We start from the raw sequence: 23,696 nt of genomic DNA, 5'->3' as shown, positions 1-23,696 counted from the left end.
ATTTAGCTCTCCGGTGGTTGCCTTAGCAACGACTGAGCCGCATATTTGATCTTATCATGGTTATTTATGTATTTTGTCAGAATGCGCTTGGTTTTAAGCAGGAATCGTTTGAAGGTGGGTAGGAAGCGAGGAGGCGTGCGCAAACGCGGGATGGGACACCGGGAACAGGAAAAGACAGGCGAGATCCAGAAAAAACGATGACATCACCGGCGAGGAGTAAAATATAGATTAAATTAGAAGCGATGCACTTTTTAATCTTCCTCTGACACATGCACACTGTAAATTTTCACTAGTGGCGGGTATTAAAAAAAAAAAAAAGCGGAATCATCAAGAAATGAGCTGTTTATTATCTGTATGCAGATACATTCTCCATTCCAGGTTTTTGTGAAGTAAAAACACAAGGCAAAGGCTCAAGAAGTTTTTGAAAAAAAAAAATAAATAAGGGAAAAGATGATTTCATTCTACACTCGATGACAAGCGTTCCATTTTCTCCATAGAATGTGCCCACACATGTCCAATCGCAGGCTGTCAACAGCCAATGATACGTTAGCATCGATGCTAACAATTGAAATGCTCTCCGAGTATCATTTTCTTTTTCCTAGTTTTTTCATCTTTAATGTTTCATATAGATGAAGTGATGTGAACAAACTCCAAGTCCAGTCAAAAACATTCTGTTCCTAATCCAAAAGTTTGATCCTTCACCTGGAGACTTCTGTCATGTCGTTCCGCCTTTCCGATCCCACTGTGACGGCGGGATATTTGTTCTTATTTGCCGGTGACAGCTCAATGTGCATTCTGGTGTGTAACCGAGCCATAAGGGCAGCGCAGAAAATATATTCGGCCTTGTTGGCAGCTTTTCTTCCTCTTGATCTTGGAAAAAAAAATCTTGACAAAAGCGGGATAAGCAGCTTAATTCCTAGCAGGACATCCAATTTTTTTGACTCATTGTGGTTTTCAACGCGCCAAGGCCGGTCCACTAGTATGGATCACTAAATAGTTGATACATGGTTGCCGTAGCAACAAATAACTGTGGCCTACCATTTTGACGAATGCACAAAGTAACTTAGGGATGGAACATTATTTTGGTATTTTGTAAGGTAAATTCCCAGATTGAATGATGGAGTGTTTGCACGCAAGATTGCCGCATTCTCTTCGCCTGACGAGATACTGTCTGATTTGTTTTCATCCCCCAACAAGGCCCTACACAATCCCCACGTTCTGCTACTTGCAATATAATGCTCCTTTCCGTGATTACCTTTCTCGCCATTCTTTAATTAAATCCACCCGGTCTCACATTATTAACCGGACTCCTCGGAGACGGCTGCCGTGCTCCTCTGGCCCGAGAAGTGAAAATGAAACGGCAAGGCGGAGGACGAGCGCGTGCGGAAAGCTCAGCGTGTCGCTCCCGAGACTCCAGACAGCCGCTCGTCGTACACCCCCCACCTCTTCGCCCCCCAGCAATCCCTTGTTGTTTGCGACGCTACTTCAAGTGCTCTCCGTTTTTGCTCCTGCCCCTCTAATGCCTTATTTCCTCCCTCCCGCTGCCCACTCAGCAAACAACTTTGGAAGATGACCCAGACGTATCGTACCCCCCCCCGCCACCCACCCACCCCCCTAAACTCTCTCATCCTCGTTTCTAATTAACAATGCGAGGAGGCGAGGCTGGGGAAAGGGGCACAGGTGAGGGAAGAAAAATGGGTCACCCAGCTGGCAATGAAAGGAATGTTGAGCTTTGGCGGAGCAATAGCACAGACTAGTGGCTAAACTGGAGAAGTGCACCCTTCCCTTTTGAGGACAAAGAGCGTTGCCGTGTTTTTTTTTCTACTTGTCTTGAGACTTTAATTTATTTAATGAATTCTTTGCCTGTTTGGCATTTTTTTTTTGAGTGTTTAAGGTTATCTGATATTGTTTTAGATTTTTAAAATGTAAGTAGGTTTGATTGAGCTTAATGGATACACAAATATGTGAAGCCATTTTGAACAGGAAAAGTAGAGCCCCAAGATCGTAAAGGTTCAGAACCACTGTTCTAGTCCAATCCAGGAAATATAGGCCGGATGAACTTTTATCTTTAGATCAAATTGTATTGTATGTTACTGTTGTACATTTTTGTACGGCTAAACTGGTAAGGCGGCAGCCATTTTGTTCGAATTCCAGATTCAGCTGTCTTCGACGGACCTGTGATGTCAAATTGCCAAGCTCCTTTGCCATCTGATGTCAGCTTCAAATTTTGACAATCACTTCGACTCTTTGTCACAAAAGAGGGCGTCGTATCGCTTTAATTCTACCTTGATCGTTTCATCCAATCCAAACAGTTGACAATCGATCCGACAAAAGCTTTTAAGGCCGCCATCGTAACGATGCGAGGCGATACGGTGGAAGGAGGGCTTGTGTATTTAAGATCATATTTTCCGAGGGGGGGAGGTAATCTAGCGTTCTGTGGCTAAAAAGACAGAAGGGAAAAAGAGGTGTCGAGTTCCTGGAAAGTGGCACACGAAGCTCCTCGTTTCACTTTAGCCTTAATGTGTTTTTCCCTCTTCACGTCCTCCCTTGCTGCATCTCAAACTCCATCATCTCATTACCTTCCACGTCTCTCGTGCCATCCTTCCACTTTGCCCGCTTATCCCGCACATCCGGGTATTGAAGGAAAGAAATATCGCCACTTTCCAACACTTTGAATCCCTTCGGCGCGGGAGTTGTCATACAAACCTTCTTACTCGCCTCGGCTGATTTAAGGCGAATTGTCAAAAGTTTGTCCGCCCAACGCTCAATGGCCAAAAATAAATGTTACTTGTATGTTTAGTGTCTAATTGTTAAATTTAATCTAAAATGACCGTAAAATAACTGCGTCAAACCAAAACGGCCGACAGCCTGTAAGTTTTGTGGCGTGCCTTCATGAATGTTTTTTTGTGAGTCATTTGGTGTAAGAATGGCACACTCAGACCCTAAAATAACCCTTCTGTGCAATTTGCACAATTCATGTTCCACATAATGAATATTCTAGTGATGCCAGGCAGGCAGGAAAGTGCCGGAACAGAACCAGCGCCTCCCCGCTTGTGTTCATTTGCAACTGCCTTGTTTGAGCCTGACGAGCTGCGCGCGGACTTTTTTGACACAATGGTGTCAAACTCAAAAGCGGGCTGTGATGTTGGAGCAGCTCGCTCGCTCTCTCGCTCGCTCCGACAAAGAAAGCAAATGGCGCCACCGCACCTGCCGGATGTGCTCTGAACGTTTGGCAGGAGAAGAAAGCTGCTTGGGTGGCGGCTGATGACTCATTTGCTATGTCATCAGGAGGGTTTCAGTTAAAATCATAGCAAACTATTGTTGTTGTTTATTTTATTACGTCTAAAAAAGAAAAGTTCAACTTACTAAACTTTCAACTTGTCTGCTTGTGTTTCTGCAGGGAAATTCAGAGGAGTTTCGTTCATTCTGGTCTGAGGCAGCGATAGCAACTCTTATTCTAAATAGGTAGGAATGTTTATTTTTTGTAATTATTATTAATATCAATTCACATTTCTTTTGTAGTTGTAGTACTTTTTGAATTGCTCCCAGCATCAAAATAGGATGCAATACATACGCGATGCTGCAGCGACCTCTGGTGGACATGTACACATACTGCTCTTTTAATTTCAAACGACTTAATGCGAGCCATTTATTTAGTTTTCTTTAATTTGGTAAATTGATTCATATTTGATTTGTTTGTTTTTTCTTATGCATGTGTCTTTTAATTTATATGTGATTGGGGACTGTTATTTGAAAACTAGTGTATTCCATTTCTATTTTCAAGTAAATATTCATAATTTCATTTAACTTTTTCGTTATTTGATTTTCATCCAAATGAGCTGACCACTTTTTTGTAAAAAAAAACAAACATATTCTTTACTTTTAATTAGACTTCTCAAGTCAATAATTCTACTTTTCCTTTATCTCATTCAGTCAGCACGCTTGTTGCATTTGCGTCTCCCCGGTTCAACCCGTCCCCTGGGGCGTGTTGATTCCGCCCGTGGGTCAGCGAGCTACACTCGCGGCATCGGGACAGCATGTTGGCACCAGTGTGACCCCAGCCTCGTTTTATGGTAAGTAGGCCTGCCCTCTTCATTAGGTACAGTACACGTCAGCTCAAGTAATGTCAAATAATTAGAAACACATCTCAGAACACTACAGTATTCAGTGGAACTACAAGCTTACAAACTTGCACAAAAACATTGTCGCAATTGATAATACTAATAATAATAGTAATAATAATAATAATAATGCATTTTATTTATAATGCACTTTACATTTGACATATAATATAATTAAAATTAATATCATACGTACAATTAATACAAATACATATAATACATATAAGTACAATTAACGATCTCCCTCCCCTGCACCGATTGATCTCATTTGCATAAAATAATCATGTGAATCAGCAGAGCGCGGTGTCAGCGCTCGCACTGTGGAAGTTTGTGATTTTCCCAATGTACAATGGAGCTAATAAAAGCTCATCTGAATGGAAACTACTCGGAGGTGAGCGTTAAGAGCCCAGAGCGGCGAGGCGAGTGTGTAATCCACAATGAGGCTGGTCACGTGACTGGAAATGCCTCACGTCATTAGCCTGTGAGTTGTAAATTGGCATAGCCACCAGATGGCACCCTTTGTTCATGAAGCACACAACAAATGTAGATTGAAACATAATTGTGTATAACGTTTTTGCAATGTCAGAAAAATGCTCTTTACTTTTCTGGGAAATGACGTATTTCGCCACATAAATGCTTCCAAGAAAGATATTTGAAAATGTCAAATTCACCTTCTAAATTATAGATAAGAATACTGTTTTAGTATATAGTACAGCACAGCGCCGGCAACATTTTTAAAGGGGTAACTATACACAGCTTATTATTACAATAAATCCTCCTAAGTGTTGGTCATTTAATCAGGCCGCAGTCCCGTTTTAAACATTCGCCATTTACAACTTAAGATAGACTTAACTACACTTCAGCCCTCTGAAATATCCCCAAGGGCATATCAAAATATTAGAAGCAACTCTCAGTATGATCAATCATTACAATGGCTTTTTTTTCTCTTTTTTGCTGTCGAGCCAATTCCTAACCCTTCCCCTCCGCTAGAGGGCAGTCTTGCAGTAGAGAATCAACTATCTTTACCTTTGCCACAGAAATTAACTTTTCATTGTCGCTCTGATAAAGTACACAATCTATTTGGTTGCGACGTTAACACATCTGCATCACAACACACACACTACACACACACACACACACACACACACACGAGTGTGCACATGCGCACACACCTCCTTGCCATCTGTCTGTGCTGTGGCCCGTGTCTGCTACACCGGGAACAGTTGGGAGCAAGCGAGTGGAAGCACAAGTGTCTCGTGGCTCGGCACTCGTCTTTTCTTAGCCCCTCGCGTCCCCCTCAGTCTTCCTTCCCCGCTGTGCTTTTGTCACCCGCCCTCCCCTGCTCACTCAATGTGGCAGCGCCTCCCAAAAAACAAAAAAAAAAGATGGAGCATGTGAGTTCATCAAGCTAAGGGTAGCAGAGGCAGGACCGGCGGCGCGTTTGGAAAGCTGAACTTTTCCGCACTTTTCTATTTTCTACATATCTGCAAAGACCTTCGTAGGCAGCTTAAGTAATTTGAACACCAACGCCTTCCATTTTCGCCGCCTCCAAAAGTGCTTTCTTGAGGCGGCGTGATAAGAAATGGCAGCCATCAGCAGGAGGCTGCAAGCTCAGTTTATTAATAATAATAATCATAGCAAAGCGTTACTGTGCGCGTTTTTAGAAGAAAATCGCTCAGGAAAGGAAAAGTAGACTCGCCTCCAGATGTTCTGCACCGCCATGGGAGCATTGTCTCGTTTTGTGGTCCAAAGGCCCCCGCTGATGGCTTTCCCCTTGCCGCATGGGCAGGATCCTTCTCTCGCATTGATCGTCAGCCGTGATAATATAATCAGGCGTAAAGCCCGACAAGGCTGGCCGGCCCGATAGATCAGCTCTGCCGACAGCGGCGCTATACACAGGTCATAAACCCTCACCTTCCCTGTCTGACCCCGCATCAATTTGCCTCCTCCCGCTATGAATGCAAATAACAATGCTTTTTTTGGTGACATGTTTACGGTTATCTCTGTATCTCCCGCCGGCTGCCGCTCGCCCGGCCGCCCCTAAATGTGCTGACGGCGCGCGGCTAATGGCGGCCGGCGCTCGTCGGTCCTGGCGGCCTAAATGAGGCCGGCGAGCGCGGTGCCGCCCGCACGTGCCTCCTCCTCGCCCTCCGTCCCAGTCACTTGTGTATGCATTGAACTGATAAGTACCGCGCTTCATTTTCCCCATGGCGAGGCACAGTAAAAAAAATGGGGAGTAATAATTGCTTTGGGAGGGGGCGGAGCGCTGTGCGCGTGTGTGCGTGTGCGAGACGAGGACAGCTAAATATGCTTGATTGCGTCCTAAGCTTCATTGCTATGTAATGAAATATGGCGGCTGCAGACTGAGGGCCTTCGGTCCAATACAGTAACCCGCGCACATTTACGCTTTGCTATTGATGTATTTGTTTTTAAACCGACTCCAAGCTATTTGTACTTAAAGATGCCACAAGAGGTCACTGTCTAAATAGCAATTGGTGTCAAGGAAGTACTGGCGGTAATAAGAGGTGCGCCGATTAATCGAAAATTAATTACCAAAGTAATCGATTATTATTTTTCATAATTAATTAATAGTTTGGATAGCTTTTTCAATCTAGAATTCTAAAAAAATCTAAATTTTCTGTAGTCTTCCATGAAAAAACACTGATTAGTTTTGTGGTGAACAAAACAAAATAAAACATTTGCCCTTTGGAAAAGCATTCCTTGATTATTCAAATAATTGGGACTTAGCTTCTTGTGGTAAAGTAGCAGAAACTCAAAACATGCTAAACCGTTGCACACCGTATTGCCTCTGATCGACCAGTGCAGCTAATTTACATGCTGAATTACTTTGCCCATGACTTGGAAGCTATCCTAGCCAAAAGCTAAAAAAAGATGCGTTCTTATCACAGATTAGCATTGTTTTATGGGCACACGATCGAAGGTTTGGTGAAGTCGTTGTGTTGGGCCATGTGGTCTGCCGCATGCGCCACATGTACAGATCGGCAGATACAACACAGTCTTTTTTTTCGTTATTATATTTCCAAACAAAAAAAGCATCTCGGCATGCCGCTGGTCTGGGAGTCACCAGAAACTTAATATTCAGCCTGCTTGCTTTTTTTTCTTCTCTGCGAATTTCCATCAGCAGATGACATTCACACAGAAAATTGACTTGGAATTAACACTTTGGCCCGGGAATACTAAAATTACCACTTTCATAATCGTCTCATTTGACTCTGCTGTTTGAAAAAAAAGAAAACAATTAAAAAAAAAAAACATTTTAAACAATAGCCGAGTCAAATTAAAGCTCACTCAATGCGGATTAAAAACAAAAACATGTTTACACTGGAGTCAATCTATGCTTTTGCACCCACAGCAAATTTGTCCATTTTTTGTTTGGAGTCTCTGCTAATCACTTATTACAAGATGAGTCGTGAAAATGGCTCGAGGGGAAAAAAAAAAAAAACTGTAATCACCCAAAGCAAGTCAATAAAATTGCCTGAAGGAGACTTTTGCCGTAGTTTGCAGCTTGCAAACCCAAAGCGATCAGGTAACAAGAGGCGCTGATGAAGCCATTCATCTCCACACTCTTGCCGTCTGTCTCCCTTGTTTACGCAGTTCTCTTCTCGGAGACGTCCGCCACGACATGAGGCCCGCGGCAGGTAAGGACGCCTTCGCTTCAATTTCACGCCGCGCATCACCTCCTTTTTTTTTTTTCTTCTAAGTCTTCCACGTGAAGGGGCCAAGTGAAAAATGTCAAGTGATATCAAATCAAGCGAGTCGAGTCTGGACTACAACAAGCGAGAATCCGGTCAGGGGAGGGAGGGGGGAGTAGTAGACTACATCTGGCAAAGTGACTGCGAAGGCAGCGGGAGACTGACTGGCACTGATGGGACCAGACTGGGACTTGGCGGGCCTGGCGAGCCTGATTGATGGAGTGTGATGAGACTGTCATGGAGCGGCGGCGCTGGCAAAGTAGGCGGGACGGTCTATGAGTAGTAAGACGGGGCGGGAGAAACACGTGACGGATGAGGCTGCCAATCGCTTCTATCGAGATGACGTCTCGGATCCGTTTCGCGTATCATCGTGTTAACTCGGTATTATTTCGATTGAGATCGAAATGACGGTAATTAAAGCAACGATTGGCTGATTTTAAAACCAAATCAACTCATTTCCAGTCAGCCTTGCATTTGGAATACTTTATTCTTGAAATGAAATTCAAGCCACACATATTTTGATTCTGCTATAGCCACAATTTGTGGGATAAGCAGCTATCATATCTTATTTCATCTTGTGATCTTGTTTTTGGATTTAGCGGGCTAACCTGGGGAGCTCGGGATTGTAATTTTGAAGTTTGAGAAAAATTCCTTAAATCCTTAAACGCAATTTTAAATGCAAATTTAAAGGACAGTGAGAAAATAAAATAAGAAAATACAAAAAAATAAAAAGCAATGATTATCAAAGCAGCCAAAATCGAAATGTCGATTAAATTTCAATTCCCCATAAAATGAAGCCATCATTTAACAACAAAAAATGTCCACGTTTATTTACAGATTTTAAACATTCAAGTTGCCCAATAGTGAAGCTTTAACGACAAATGCAAGTTAGTTAGGTGCTCCCTCTTATGTGTTGCAGTTAAGAGGCGAGCGGCAGCATTTTGGACCATCAGGAGATGTTTGAGAGCGGATAACATAAAAGTTACATAAAAAATCTATCTGACCATTTTTGAAGAATGAAACACGTGTACTTTTACGATATGTTTACAATCAGTGCACTCTTGAATGACAGAGTTCTTGGCCACGGATATTGTCCATACTCAGAGCATCTGTTGGGCAACACCAAATTAGCTCTTGCTGACACATTGCTAGCTGGCAAGGCCCAAACCGTTAAGAATCTAACAGTTTGTGATTTCAGACATTTTATACTCGCGTGTCCTTGGCCGGGGGATAGGGAGCGAAACCAGCTTGCCAAAACGACGTTATTTATCGTTTAGCGCAACGCAAATAACACCGAGCGGCTTTGACGGCCACGTGTCTGAAATGCGACTCAAGCGAGGGAAATGAGCAATTCCCATTCAGGGACAGCGAACGTACAAAGATGCTGAGTGTGAAATGGCCGCTCACTTTGGCAGATCAATGCTCTTTTTCCTTGAGTGAGCCGCAAGCCAGGTGGTTCGCCGTGTTTCACATTTGCCGCGGCCGCCGCCAGTGAGAGCTCGCCGAAGCAAAATGGCCAGACGCTTTGCATAAATTGAAAAGAGCAGCTTCCTTCCCAATTCTGACCGGATATGAAATCGTTCAGTCAATGAAGTGCACAATACGGATCATATTGGTCATATTCAAATGCTCGCCAGTGCTAAAATGAAGTTCATATTGACACGGGTCAGGAGACGCTTTGTTCAAGAAGCACAATAGAAATTTCTGATTTCCTAAAGGATTGCTAGCCATCATATAAAGAGCCTATAATAAATATAAGGGTAATATTTATAAATTAAGACCTACATTTTTTTTTCTGCAATGTCATAGCTATAAATTAAAAATCCGCATTACTCAAGCTGTGATTGGTCAAATATAAAAACAAAAAAATGAAAACATCTCCGTGCTAGAATATAACATTTTTTAAACCACAATCAAAAAATATCTCTGATTAAAACGTGCTGTTGATCAGTGTTATTTGAAGCTAAGTATTTACAAGGTTGTGATTCTTAATGAACAATTATGCATATTTAAGGGGTTCAAAATGTGATCCCCCCCAACCAGGACCAAAACTCTCTCTCGCAACCCCTGTTTTTATTTATTCATACCAGCTTCACCAATTTACTTGAAATCGGGTAGACAGCAGGGACCCACAATAAATTCTGAAGGACTCATTAAATTGAACAGGAAATCAGAAATTCCTGAAAGATTCATTAAATTGAACAGGAAGTCAACCATTTTTAAAATAAATAAATAAATAAATATGATTTTTTTTTAAAAAATATATTTTCTAGTCGGAAAATGCAGGAATCCCTTACAAGGCTATCCCAACTTTAAACCAAGGCCCATTTAGTTGAGATTAGAAAAGTCTGAAGTCACCGAACAAATATAGCGCTGTCCCCATCGTACAATCACAAGCCACTTCAAAGCACTGCCAAAATTGGTATGTTGATGCATGGCGGTCAATATATAAAATGTGCCATAGAGGGAAAATATATCACAAAAAATATCTAATAAACTCTTCAAGCTGCCAAATATCTCTTTGAATTTTCCCATTCGAGTACAATGGAAGCATTTTTAGCAGTAATGGCCAAGTGAAAGTGGACTGCAGTTACTCGTCACATGTCAAAGTGGGAATGAACGCTTTGCAGGCATTCCCGCTGTGAAATGTCAAAAGTGTCCATTTTCCCAGAGCCAGTACAAAGCACCGCGGCTGGTGCTTTGCGCAGTAAACAACTGTAGAAGACAGCCGATGAGGCGGCAACCACACATTTTTCTCCCTTTTGCACATTACAGTCACAGAAAGTGGCCAAAGAGTGTCTGGGTGTCAAGCTGAGGAAAAATAAGAACACTTGCAAAAAAAAAAAAAAGAAAAAGTCGATTGCATTTTGGCAGCCACATAATAACAGCTGTTAAACGCGGGCCAAGTGCGGTGAGCTTGAGCGTCTTGAACAAACAGAACTGACAAGATAGAAAAGCACAACTACGGCTGCTGTTGCATCACCTGCCGTAGTAAAAGCGATGGCTTGCTTAGACAATAGCAGCGAGACCGCGCAAACAACAAAAACGTGTCAAGAACAAAAAAACTCTCAGTAAAAATGATAGTAGGAAAAAAAAATCTCCACTTAAATATTCAATTCATATTTGATGACAGGAACCAGGTAAACAAGCACAAGATTTTTGACAAGGCTAAGAAACTCACATATTCTAATATGACACTTACAATGAATTGAAACAAAGCTAATTATCTGTTCGAGTGGAAAGAGTGAGCAACATCTTGTTAAATGTTTTGTAATTAAGCAAATATAGTTCAATAAGCCCCCCACAAAACCCAAAGAAAATAACCGCAATGAATATTAAGTTAAAATGATCATGATTAAATTCATTAAAAAGGTAAATGCATATGTAAATACATAAAGCAAAAAATATATATTTTATTTATTTTATTTATTTATTCATATATGTACATACAGTATATGTGTAATATAGATTTATATGTGTATATATAGAAAGAGAAACATAAACAGACAGACAGTGGACCTAATATGGATCCCTGTGGCACTCCTATGTTCCCTGGAAATTAAACCATCAGCAGAAGCAATTCGCAACAGTCACCCGCCTGGCTAGGTCAATAACGTTTTCTGTCCAGCCTCAAAAGAGAAACAAAGACAATTAAAAGTCCCTGATATGTAATCATGCCATTTATTTACGATAGACTACGATCTCGACAGACAAAACTGCCCATTTGATTTTAATTACAAACTAAAACACACGAGTACAGAAAACCGTTAGGGACTTTTGCTTCCCCCAATTGGATTTTGAGCTAAAACTCTCGCGTGCTAATACCTTGGCTCGACTCTTAATAAACAACAGAAAAGAAGTGTGCTTAATAAAATAACGAGAAGCTGTGAAATGTAATTCCGAGGAGCCTGGAACGAGCGGCGAATCAGCTGTCTCGGAGCCGTGCTTTTTCATTCCGATGTTCTCATTTGTATCCGCACCTGTGTCATTCACAGCCTTACGTCTTAACCTAATTTCATGGTCTGCGGGTCTGGATGGATGACTCTGCCGCCGCTTGTACACCGAGGGGGGAGGGGCGCGAGCGAGTGAGCGAGACAGCACCATGACTCCGTGCAGGTGTGCACGGAAATGATCGCCAGTACCAAAGGAAAAGGAAAAAGAAGGCGCCGCTGCAATAGCACGGAATTGTTCTGCCTGTCGAATATTAACCTTTTAACCGAGCTCTTTTCTTTTCTCAAAATACTCCGTGCTTCTCGGAAAGGCGGATCAGAGCAACTATCGGAGGTGGAAGCCGTTTTTTTGTGTTATTGTAATATTCGAGCTGAAAGGTGCATGAACCGCTTTGAACACCTGAAGTGGACCTTTAAAAAATCTCATTAAAAGCGACTCAAATGGATTTGGGTAACACTCGTGTGAATGGGCTCACTTTGCTGACAATTATAGGCGGAAAATTCTTGACAACTGCAAAAAAAAAAAAAAACTATAAAAAAATGTTTTTTTTTAGCTGTCTATCCAATTTTGCAACAATCCAGTGGCATTGTTTGTGCGTTTTGATCCAAAACTGTGTCTTAGAATCTAAGACTTAGAAGACCAACGTGGTTTCTCACCCTTGTTCAGTGATGCTTTGAGATACGAGTGACTGAACTCACAAATTTTTCACAATTGTCATTTTTACGTCGTAAAGCATAACGGGAATGCCTTTTTGCCCATTGCAACATTTGTAATTGTTTTTAGAGAGAAAGGCTAGAACATATTAATAAGATTTCCATTCATTCCAATTGGAAAAAATGATTTGAGATACACTTGATTTGTGTTACAAGCATAAACATAAAACAAAAGAAATCTCGTTTTTCCTTCAAAGCTTCAGATCATAAGGGAAAAAGTTACCTCATTATCCTGAAATATAAAATACTTGTTCAAGATATTAAAGCTATTATGAATATGCTAATTTCCCCTTTTTAAATGCAGATTCGCCCCCCCTCCCCACTTCCCCCAATCTAATGATAGAGGAACCTCTTATATGTAATTACTGTTATATTAATGCTATATTGCGTGCACTCTGTTGCCTAGTGACAGATGTCACCCAAAATAGATGCCTCCTATGTCGGGCTTTATGAACCATGAACGCCACACGTGTGATTTAGGCCATTGTGGAATAGCCATTTTGGATGAAGCCCTCCCCCAGATCATTCGCACAAACACGCTCTGGTGTTTAGTAGACTTTTTTTCTCCATTTTGACAACAGAATATTCTGTTCTATGACAATATAAGCAAACACCAAATTTAGCTTATTTTTTTTTTTGCATGAGGGAAAAAAATATTTATATTCTATTCTGAATGTTCTGTTCTGTGACAATATAAGCAAACACCAAATTTAGAAAAACAAAAGAAAAAAACTAGATTATCTTCTTGCATCAGGAAAAAAAATCAGCATTTTGGTTAACCAAAAACACCAGTTTCAGACCAAAAAGCAGAGAAAATTGGGTTTTGTGTAAAGAAACAACGCAAGTATTTCTACAAAACAGCAAAAACAAAACTGTAAATGGATGTTTTTAAGCATGCTGTGAGCAATGCTGACTAGAGCTGAACATTTGTGACTTCCAAAGTGGATTTTGAAAAACAAATTTGACAAATATATGCGTCAGTGGTAATTAACGGCTGGATTTGAGTTGGCCTGCACAGCAGTGACTGAATTAATGTACTTTTTTCACAAGAAGTTGAATCAGTCTTTTTTTAAGATTCCTTTTGCCACCTCTAGTTATTTCACCTTGTGTATTTTCAGATTGTGTCGAATTAGCAAGTTTTCTCCCACAGTTCTTTCTTGTCAGCCTGTTTGGGCGGCCATAAACCACAGAAACCACGGGCGCTTTAATGTCAGCACTCCGTCTCGGTTGTTAACAAGCCGTGGCGAGTGCGGCGGAAGCGACCCGACTCTCCCCCGCTAGTCCCCCAAGTGCACTGCAGTCACTGATTGCGCGAAAACACGCTGCAGTATTAATTACTGTTTGTAAACAATGCACTTTGCGGAGATTAGCGCACGTGCTCTGCATCCGCCGCACGCTAATTCTCGCCAGTGATTAAGCGGTGAGGCAAGGACAGCTGCTCAAGATGAGTTCATTGGCATGTTTAATGAATTGCGCTTGAGAAAATGATTCAATCATTACTTTGATTAATTCTCCACGTGTCGGATAATGCGTCAAACGTCTGCTGGGTGCCAATAGCGGCGCAAACTGGCGGAATGAGGCTAACCTGTTTCAGAAGGAATTCATTTATCCGACCGTATGGTTTGCTATCGTAACGCTAATGCTCGCTTAGCACCGCAAGGTTAGGTCAATGGAATTTTTTTTTGCTAACACGTCGTCACTGTTAATGAAGCAAAGGTAGTCATTTTTAAAAAAAAATGAAACCAAAATGTTTGAATATTTTTTATAACGTTTCTTCTATAAATTACTAGCAATGATAAAATTATACTTTTGATCACCCCAAAAAACCCATAATAATAAATCATTTTAATAATAATAATAAATAAATAATAATAATAAACAATTTAATATAATTAATAACAAATCATTTTCCCATTGTAATAATTTTATTTAATTTTACAAACTTTACAAACTTTTGGCACGTGATTTCTATAAATTACTAGCAATGATAAAATTATACTTTTGATGACCCAGAAAAATCCATAATAATAAATAATTTTAATAACAATAAATAAATAATAATAATATTTAATAATAAACTATTTAAAATAATTAATAATAAATCATTTTCCCATTGCAAGAATTTTATTTAAATTTATAAACTTCACAAACTTTTTGCACGTGATTTTGTAGTAGTAGTACTTAGTAGTGTGTGTATATACTGTGCATGTACTTTACGTCTAGCTTCTACCTGTGAATCTAAATAATCTCCGTCATCTTTTCTCCTCTGGGTGACACTCTTCATGATGACAAATTCCATCGCAGGCACTCAAGGAGTCAAATTCCGCCTTTGCGTGTCTACAGCGCTCAGTGGCTTGTACGTTGCTCGCCCGTGCTTTTTCCTTCGCCCCCTCAGACACGCCGGCGAGTGGCAAACATCTAACGGAAGCAAAGCCAAGGCAAAATCATTTGAGAGAGATCTTGTCAAACAGATTAATCCCCCCACCCTGAGCCTCGGGGGTTCTGGACGCTTTTTCTGTCATGCTGCTTTGCCAGGCTCCCTCTTGATAATACCCCAAAGATAAAATTAATTGTGCAGGGAGATGTGGGATGGGGAGTATCCAAAAGGACCTTGAGCAATGCGTGAAATGCTCTCCCGTTCTCACTCGCTCTCTCTGCATGTGAAAACAATGTGAAAGCGTTCGTCGGGAACTTGCGGAGTTTTCCAATAGTTACAATAAAAAGATGGATTCTATTAAATAGCTTTTTTATTTCATCGTCACGTTTTCAACTCGAAGGAATTGCGTAAAGCGGAAGTGAGCTCAGGAAATTAGCACACGCTAGCTCCAGCTGTTCTCACGTTGGCACAACCCACAATAGAAGGAGGCGGGATCAGCAGTGGCTCATTTGCATAAAACAGGACCGCCTCCCCGAAACCGAGTCATTTTTTTCCCGTATTTCTTAAGACGTCCTGGAAACAAAAGCGTCGAGACAAGACAGAAGCTAACGACAACCCACGGGGGGGGCGTTAAGCTCGAAGGCCGGCCGGCCGGCTCAAAGGCGGCGGCGGCGGCGGGCGACAGCTTCTGCTAATCACGACGCTTTGAAGCCAAGCGGCTGACGGCGTAATCATAAAGTCACCGTGGGCCGCGTCAAACATCGGAGCTGAAAGCAGATGATTTTTCTGCAAGCGTGGAAGCAAACAAAACAATGATTAACCTGCAGACCTTTGCATCTTTCCGGCTCGCCGCCATTTCTGTATATATATGGGAAAAAAAATGCTTTCACAAAGCTCCCCATTGACACATAGTACATCACTCACCGTGAAATACCTGCAAGGGATCAAGGCGGCGGGATAATGGCTCGAGAGAGGATGCGCTTTGCTGCCCCGTGACGGACATTTCCAATTAGACGAGGTAAATAAATAGTGACTCATCCTATTCTGTGATTCATCAGTCTATTGTGTCTTAAATCAGATCACAGCTTTGGAATCCTCAGTCGTGGCGGGTGGGGAGGGGGGGGGTGCTACAATTACAGATTTTTTTAACAGTAAATTCGAGTGAGATCTTCTTTTGGATCTAGCAAATCTAGTGTAAGAACATCAAACATTAGATCTATTTTGCCATTTTCTCTGCTTTAATGCGTAATTCTTTGCGATAAAAAGCATCACTCATCTCACTCTCGGCTTCATCTCCACTGTACCCTCACTGACAGCAGTGCTATATATATATACAGTAAGAACGTCCGGCTCTCGTTGTTGTCGCTGTCGGTAAAGGTATTCATCACCATCAAATAACTTCAAAACCTTTTTGTAGTTGAAAAAAAAAAAACGTTTGCTTTCCTCTCTTCTGTTTTATTGGACTCTTCATACTCAACTGAGCATAAATTAACATTACCAAAAAACCCCACATTGAAATCAAAGAATTTTTGTAATGTGTGTGTGTGTGTGTGTGTGTATATATATATATATATATATATATATATATATATATATATATATATATATATATATATAATTTATTTATTTCTGATATATATTATATATACTTATTTTTATGTTAATATATATATGTTAATGAATATATATATATATATATATATATATATATATATATATATATATATATATATATATATATATATATATATATATATATACGTATTATATATATACTATTTATAAATTATTTTAATGTTTTTAATTAGATAGATAGATAGACAGACAGACAGACAGACAGACAGACAGACAGACAGACAGACAGACAGATAGATAGATAGATAGATAGATAGATAGATAGATAGATAGATAGATAGATAGATAGATAGATAGATAGATAGATAGATAGATAGATAGATAGATAGATAGAATATATAAATGTATAAATATATATATTAAATTGTCTTGAAACATTTCGGGCCATTGGAAACTCAGCCCCCAAAATGCAATTTTCTCGGTTGGGGGGGGGTCTCGGGGGCGAATCCATCCAGCCCACATCAGGCACAGCTGGTTGGGAGGGAGCGCAGGTGTAACAAACAAGTCGCCTCTGGCCTTTAAAGCTCGCCCATGTGCTAATGATTGGAGCCCGCCTGGCCGAGTCTCTCCATCCCCAAAATCCAAGCAAATGTGCTCCTTCTGTGTCACAATGCACCCGAAGCCAACCAGCGCGCCGTTGCAATCAGCCAGACACAGCTGGCTACCTGCACCACTGTAGATTAGTTCCTGTATTGCCTTTTTCAATTAACTCCCGCCAACATTATCACAACGCCGCATCGTGATTGTGAATAACTTCCAAGGGGGGGGGGGGGGGGGGGGTTGGGGCGGGCGAAAAATAGCCCCTTTTTTTGTAAATAAACTGACATGACTCATTAATGTGATGAATGGCTGTGCAATCCCCAACCCCCCCCCCCCCTTCAAGCTTTCCCTCTTGTGGGCTAATTCCGGGGGAAAGAAAAGGGCGAGCTCTTAAAACCTGCGCCTCAAAGTGCTGAAGCAAGCAAGGCCGCCAGCCAAACGCTCGCTCTTTTCAACTGTTGACGCTCCCAAGGACCCATCTCGCAGTTAACATCAAATCATTAACTTCACCCCGGCCACAGCCACTCGCCGTCGTAGAGAGATGCTGTTCCAAGGGAGGGGGACGGCAAAATAGAAAAAGGTCATCGGCAGCCGTGAAGGCTAAATAAGCTGTATTATTGGTTTGGGAATGCGCAGGATCAACACTGACAGTTCTCCCCCGGAGTCCACAATGAGTCCGGATAGTAAAAGGAGGAAACAAATAAAACGTCACAACGTGCCACTTTATGGAAGCATGTAATGTTGCGGCCATCTCATTGAATACTTCACTTCTGATGGTTTCCATGGCAACCACATGAAAGGCGAAACCGAAGTTCAAAACTGCAGTTTATCTTAACGTGGCATAGGACGATGTGGATAGCGAAATCTAGAACACCCGAGACAATGAAAACTTGTGAACAACTTCTCAAACATTAAAGTTAAACTTTTGACATGGAACTTCAATACTGCTGTTTAGCTTAACAGTATCCATAGCTAGCTGGCGATTCCAGAAAAATCAAGTATGGCTCAGGACAGTTATGTATAGCTCAGCTAGCAATTCCAGAAAAATCAAGTATACCCAAAACGATAACTTCTAAACAACCTCTCAAACAATGAAGTTAAACTTGACACTGGAATCTTCAATACCGCCATTTAGCTTAACATGGCTCAAGGCAGTTATGTATAGCTACACTCAGCTAGCGATTCTAGAGAAATCAAGTATACCCAGAACTATGACAACTTCTCAACAACTTCTCAAACAATGAAGTGGAACTTGACATAGATGACACTCAATACTGCTGTTAACATCATGACTCAGGAAAGTGACTCCCGATTCCAGAGAAGTAACGTACACCAGGAACGATGGCAACTTCTCAAACAGTGGATTTAAACTTGACACAGATGACATAGAACTGTGATATAAAATACTTCTAGAATAAGAAGGGAACATTTGACCTAGGACAGTCTTCTGGCGACCTCCACTCCTTGTAAAAAAAATGTTCCTTCTTTGGGAAGGTTATACAAGAGTACAAGTGACTTGTAAAGAGCCCTCCATTTCCTCATCGGTTGGTAGCTCGAGCTGAAGTAGCACTTGAGTTCACACCATTTTGAGACAAGTGTGAAGTCCTTACAGGTAACAAAAGAACATTATGTAAAATTCTCCATCTTTGGTTTCAGGCAGGATTGCGCAAGTCGCCTGTCTGGTTATTTTAGAACAGTTTCCGGACCGTGTCTGGGATTACCTTGGCAAACATATTCCCACTTCTTACCTTTGCCAATTTACTGGTGGGAGCCCTCGAGCCCTTGTCTTTATTACGGGAGTTCCTCATTGATCAATCACTGTCAGAGTAAAGAAGGCTGCTCTGTAATTGCTCTACCTTCTAATCATGAGTGACACCCGTTTCCCCTCCTCTGCCGCAGGTCTAAGCAGAGAGAATGTTCCTTGACTTTCACACCCAACACCCCAAGGTAAGCTTTTTTTTTTAATGCACACACTATTTCTTCTCGTTATCTTTACAGCGAAATGGTCTTTGAGTGGAGCTTGGTTAAGACATGAGATTTATACTTAGTCGGAACAGCCTGGGGTGTGTTTTGATTCTGTCGTATGAATTGCTTACATAGTTTAATTGCGCCATCTAGTGGAAGAGCTTTTAATTCTCTGCCTGTCACTACACGTCACCGGCATAGATAAAGACTCATTATTTGTTGTAAATAATATTCAGACGGCATTGAATCATTTCCCGTGGCACTGATGATCTTTCACGGCACGCTAGTCGGGAGGTCGGCTTGTGCTAGCAGAACTAATGGGAGACATTTTTACTCTTTCTTTCACTTCTTGCTTGTTAGCTCATGTCGTCGGTCCTGAACACAATATCTGCCATGTCATGATCTGTCTTGTCTTGTAAAAGGCGCAATTCTAAAGCCTCCATGTTCCAACTCACCCTCACAAGACTCCGCCTCCCCTACCCCCTGATATGCAAATGCGGCACTGCATTTCATGCAAATGTCCGACACCACCGATTTGCCAATGTCATTTATGTGCCGGCTGGAGAACAAGCGTCCGTAATGTTTTATTCCGCTCACAGTCCGAAGAAGAGAAGGTCGCGTCTACACGACATGATTGTTTTATTCAACGCTGACGGATTAATGCTGATGCGGCACTTTGAAAAAAAACGCTCTCCCCTGGGAGAAAATACTTCGACATTTTCTAAGATACGCCGGCCGACGAGTGCGTTCGTTCGGCCTTGGCATTTACGGAGATTGCGATGTCATTGACTGCGTAACTGCAAAGGATTATGCTCTGCAAGGGGGGCAAAGTTTTTAAATTTAAAATGTAATCAGTATAATCACCATAAGCAATCAGTTCCTCTTCATTTCACCTGATCGAGCCAGCCCCCTCCCCCCCCTCCCCCTTGTGCTTAAACGAGCCTGTTAAAAGTGGAAGCATCTTATCAGCACTCGGGATTAAGCCTTGACTTTGATTAACATCTGCACAAGTTTTTGGAAATATCAAAATTGGCGATTATGTTCAAGGGTGGGACACAGCGGGATTTGTGTTTGGATCGCAAAGACATGAAAAGTTATTTGGGGGAAGCGACCATTTTGACGCTTAAACAGGTCGCAGGGTCTTCTCGATGATCCTTTTCTCGATTTTCCTACTCGATCCGGCTTTTGATTGTCGCAATCCATTTGTGGACAACTCAGCCCTGGTTCATAAGTAAATGCAAAGTGCACTCGGTGGTTTGTCCTGCTTCGTATTGGAGATAATTGTCTATTTCGATAAGCAGTGCTGACAGTGCAGGCGAGCCAATCGACTCTGAGGCTTAATGACTCAAATGATTGGTCAACATCGGGACATCATCAAAGTGCAGTCTGCGTGCTTCTTCCTAATGAAGTCACAGTGTCCACAGAGTCTGAACACTTTATGAATGTCAATTTCTAGCCGTAATAAACTGCACTTTGGAAAAGCTCCCCGTAGAAATGGGGACGGTCCTTTTTTGTGTGTTTCGGGAAGCTAAAGGTCAACGCGGGTCAAAGCCATCTTGGCCGGTACTTAAACACCGAGTCGGTCGGTGCCAGAATGGCTTAATGACATGCCGTGTAATGACTTTGCCATAAAGGGAATTAAAAGTCTAAACGCTGCAGGGATCGGCGTCGGCTTGAATTGAAATCAATGGGATGCATGGCCGGATCCCGACGGCGTTTGGCCGCTTGTTTAAAGCGAGCGCTTTTGCTATTGATGTTGTCGCTCAATGGGCGAGCCCGGAGTTCATTCTTTTTGAGACCGACGCATTGATCAGCAAATGGCGTGCTTACTTTGTGCTTTCGCACCTAGCCTTGCATTTATTATACCGCCAGCATTTGCCCAAAACCATTAAGCCTCAAGAAGCCAAGACAGTTAATGTTGAGGCTTAACACGGCTGCCTGGAATACAACATACTGTTTTTGACACTGGACTTTTATGATGCTATTGGACCGGGCTGGTCCACCAGATAATTATGAGCCGTTAAACCTTCAGCAAGATTGCAAAGCCGTAACTTTATGGTAACTTTGCTACATAGCGCCAAACCTAATATTACATACTACAGTTAAACATCTACTTACGAATCAAATTTGTTCCGTGATCAGGTTCGTCGATAGAAAAGTTCGTAAGTAGAAGCTAATTTTTTTACTACAAAAACTTCGGACAAACTACGAAAGAACTTGTCAATTCAGTATGCTAACAGGAAGTGGCTGAACGAAGGGTAGAGAGAAAAATAAATGACTCAGTCACCTCACGGGTCTTTTTACCCGGGTTCGGAATTTCATTTTTAAGAGGAGGCAAAAAAACCTTGAGCCTCCGTATGTCGAAAAGTTCGTAAGTCTAAACGCTAGACGTTCGTAAGTAGAAGTTTCACCGAACAGTCAATTTACCGCTGATCCAGCTTCGACAGAGATTCTGTTCCCTTAATTACAAACCATCAACACAGTCATTCCGATATTGCTTCACTTCACCCCCCCTTCTTATTTTCCAACTCTTTACTGTGAAAGCCTCAAGGAAAACATTCAAACTCACTCGGCAGAGAAACAGTCTCACAAAAAGCAACGCAGAAAACTAATCTGGCCAACATTGGATTGAACCAAAGACCTTTCGAAACCACCCAAGCTGCGCCCGGCGCGCAAACTCCGAAACTGACAAGCGATTATAAAAGCGCCTCCGGCTTGAGACAGTGTAATCCCCCCGATGTTGCCGTCTATGGAAGTCCGAATTAGATCCCTCAAACAATGTCGACTTGGCTAAACCCTCGGCATTTTAGTCCCAAAGTGAAGTTGACCCTGTCAGTAAGCTTAAGGACGTGCGAGTCGTGTGACAAAGCCCTTCAGTCGTCGTATTCCTCCATCTGCGTTCCATCTCTTCCATGTAATGAGTTCCTACTCCAGCCAGACCACGGGGGCTAATAAGGCTTTTATCTGCTTTTGATATTAGATATTAACACCTCATCAACATTAAGCTCCCGTCCGCCCGTCCCATTCGCATTAGCCGAACAATGTCTCCCAAAGAAATCTTCTAAAACTCAAATTAAAGCCCCTCGCTGAATAGCCGGAAGGATGCGGCTACCCATCGCTCAACTCCACACCTCATTTAAAAGCTTTGCAAATCGCCATGATCTTTAAAAAGAAAAAATGGATCCTCGCAATCTTGCATTTTGAAGCATATGAATGATAAGTGCTACGCCGACGGCTACAAAAGTAGGTCTGAGTGACACAATCAGGATTTTGTTGGTTTGGAAAAAACTATAAATAGAAACGTCAGTCAGGCCATCTTTGTGATCTTTCCCGCAGGGGGTGGAGACACGTTTGTGTTTGCATCAGTCATAATGTTTCATCGTCATTAACATACTGTAGTTGCGTGAAAAAAAAAAAAAAGATGACGTGACAAGCGTCTATTTTAGTCTTTACAAATAATAAGAAAAAGGTAAATCCTGTTTCGCAGTGCAAAGGTTTCAGACTTCTTATCATCCCTCATGGCATCTTTTTGTCAGGTGCGATGAGAAAAAAAAAATGAAATATTAACTTGGAAATATAGCTGGGAGAAATAGAAAATAAATGACTCGGCTATGGCAGGGAGCAGAAGGAAGACGGTGAGATTTATCAAGTGGAGATGGAAATGTCTGCCGAGTCTTTGTTGAAAAATTAAACGGAGGACCGAGTCCGTTTGGACCACGCGCCATACTTGAAATAAGAGGTCCAAAACGCTCTCGGCTTGGTGTTAAAAAGTTACACAAACACCCGGGAAATTTGTGTCACTTACTTGTAATGTTTACCAATGGAAAACAAAGCACAGCAATGGCTGACTTTGCGTAATTAAAAACGAGCTAGCTAGTTTTGTAGCTGACCGACCGCAATCTATAAACGTACGGATAAGTCGTCATATTGACGGATAAAGGTTAAACTATTAGGGATATGTTCTTTATCCATCTGAAACCACTTTTACACATTCAGCTCCTGAGAAGGATGCTGTTTAAATAACAACGACGAAAAAAAAAAAACATGGCGAGTCAATATTGATTGATCCCGGAGCCTTAGCAATTACCTCCATGTGCAGAAGAGCATGTTAAGGTCAGTATTATCTTTGCTCATTTTACGGGTCAGCAACCTGGCTTAATTAACGTGGGGTAAACACTTTTGCTCACCTTGATGAAATTTACGTCGGGAGTTAAAGGTCCGAGATGCCGCGCCCCAGGTTGACCCTTGATATTTGGCAGGACGGCAACCGGCGCTAAAACGACGGCGGCGTAAATCAGACGGGGCAATGAAAGCGAGCAGTGAAAATGTAATGAGGCTATTAAAATAATGTATTTTACGGGACAACTGGGAACGTTCTATTTGCATTGTTGAATGATGGGAGTGTTTGAGAGTCCAAAATAACTCAATTAACGTGAATAGGAACTGAAAGGATTAGTGCTAAGGGCAGTTTTTGCAACATGTACTGTTTGCGCAATATTTTTCCCGCGGTAATAGATTCTGTCAAGTGTAGCGCGATATGAGCAAGATGGTCTAACGGAAAAAGGAAGACCAGGACAGACTAAATTTGGCAACAAAAAAAAAAAACATATTTTCGTTTATTTCAGTTAACATTCGGTTTTATTGTATTCTGAATTAATATAATAATAATAATAATATAATA

The 23,696-nt window shown here is 41.6% G+C and overlaps 1 protein-coding gene across 8 annotated transcripts in view; it reads left to right on the top strand.

Annotated features, from left to right (window-relative positions):
• The window catches only part of ptprda (protein tyrosine phosphatase receptor type Da), a 196,149-nt gene that overhangs the window by 69,495 nt on the left and 102,958 nt on the right, over positions 1 to 23,696 (top strand). For all 8 annotated transcript variants that reach the window (XM_088394236.1, XM_088394226.1, XM_088394216.1 and 5 more), the window contains exons 6-9: positions 3,401 to 3,465; positions 3,938 to 4,073; positions 7,737 to 7,780; positions 18,950 to 18,997. The gene's annotated coding sequence lies outside the window, so the exon portion shown is untranslated. The remainder of the gene's footprint in view (positions 1 to 3,400; positions 3,466 to 3,937; positions 4,074 to 7,736; positions 7,781 to 18,949; positions 18,998 to 23,696) is intronic.

The sequence above is a fragment of the Syngnathus floridae genome, chromosome 1 (assembly GCF_059516105.1).
Source record: "Syngnathus floridae isolate MCC-2025c chromosome 1, RoL_Sflo_1.0, whole genome shotgun sequence".
Taxonomy (NCBI): Eukaryota; Metazoa; Chordata; class Actinopteri; order Syngnathiformes; family Syngnathidae; genus Syngnathus; species Syngnathus floridae.
This window is presented reverse-complemented; position numbering and strand designations above follow the sequence as displayed.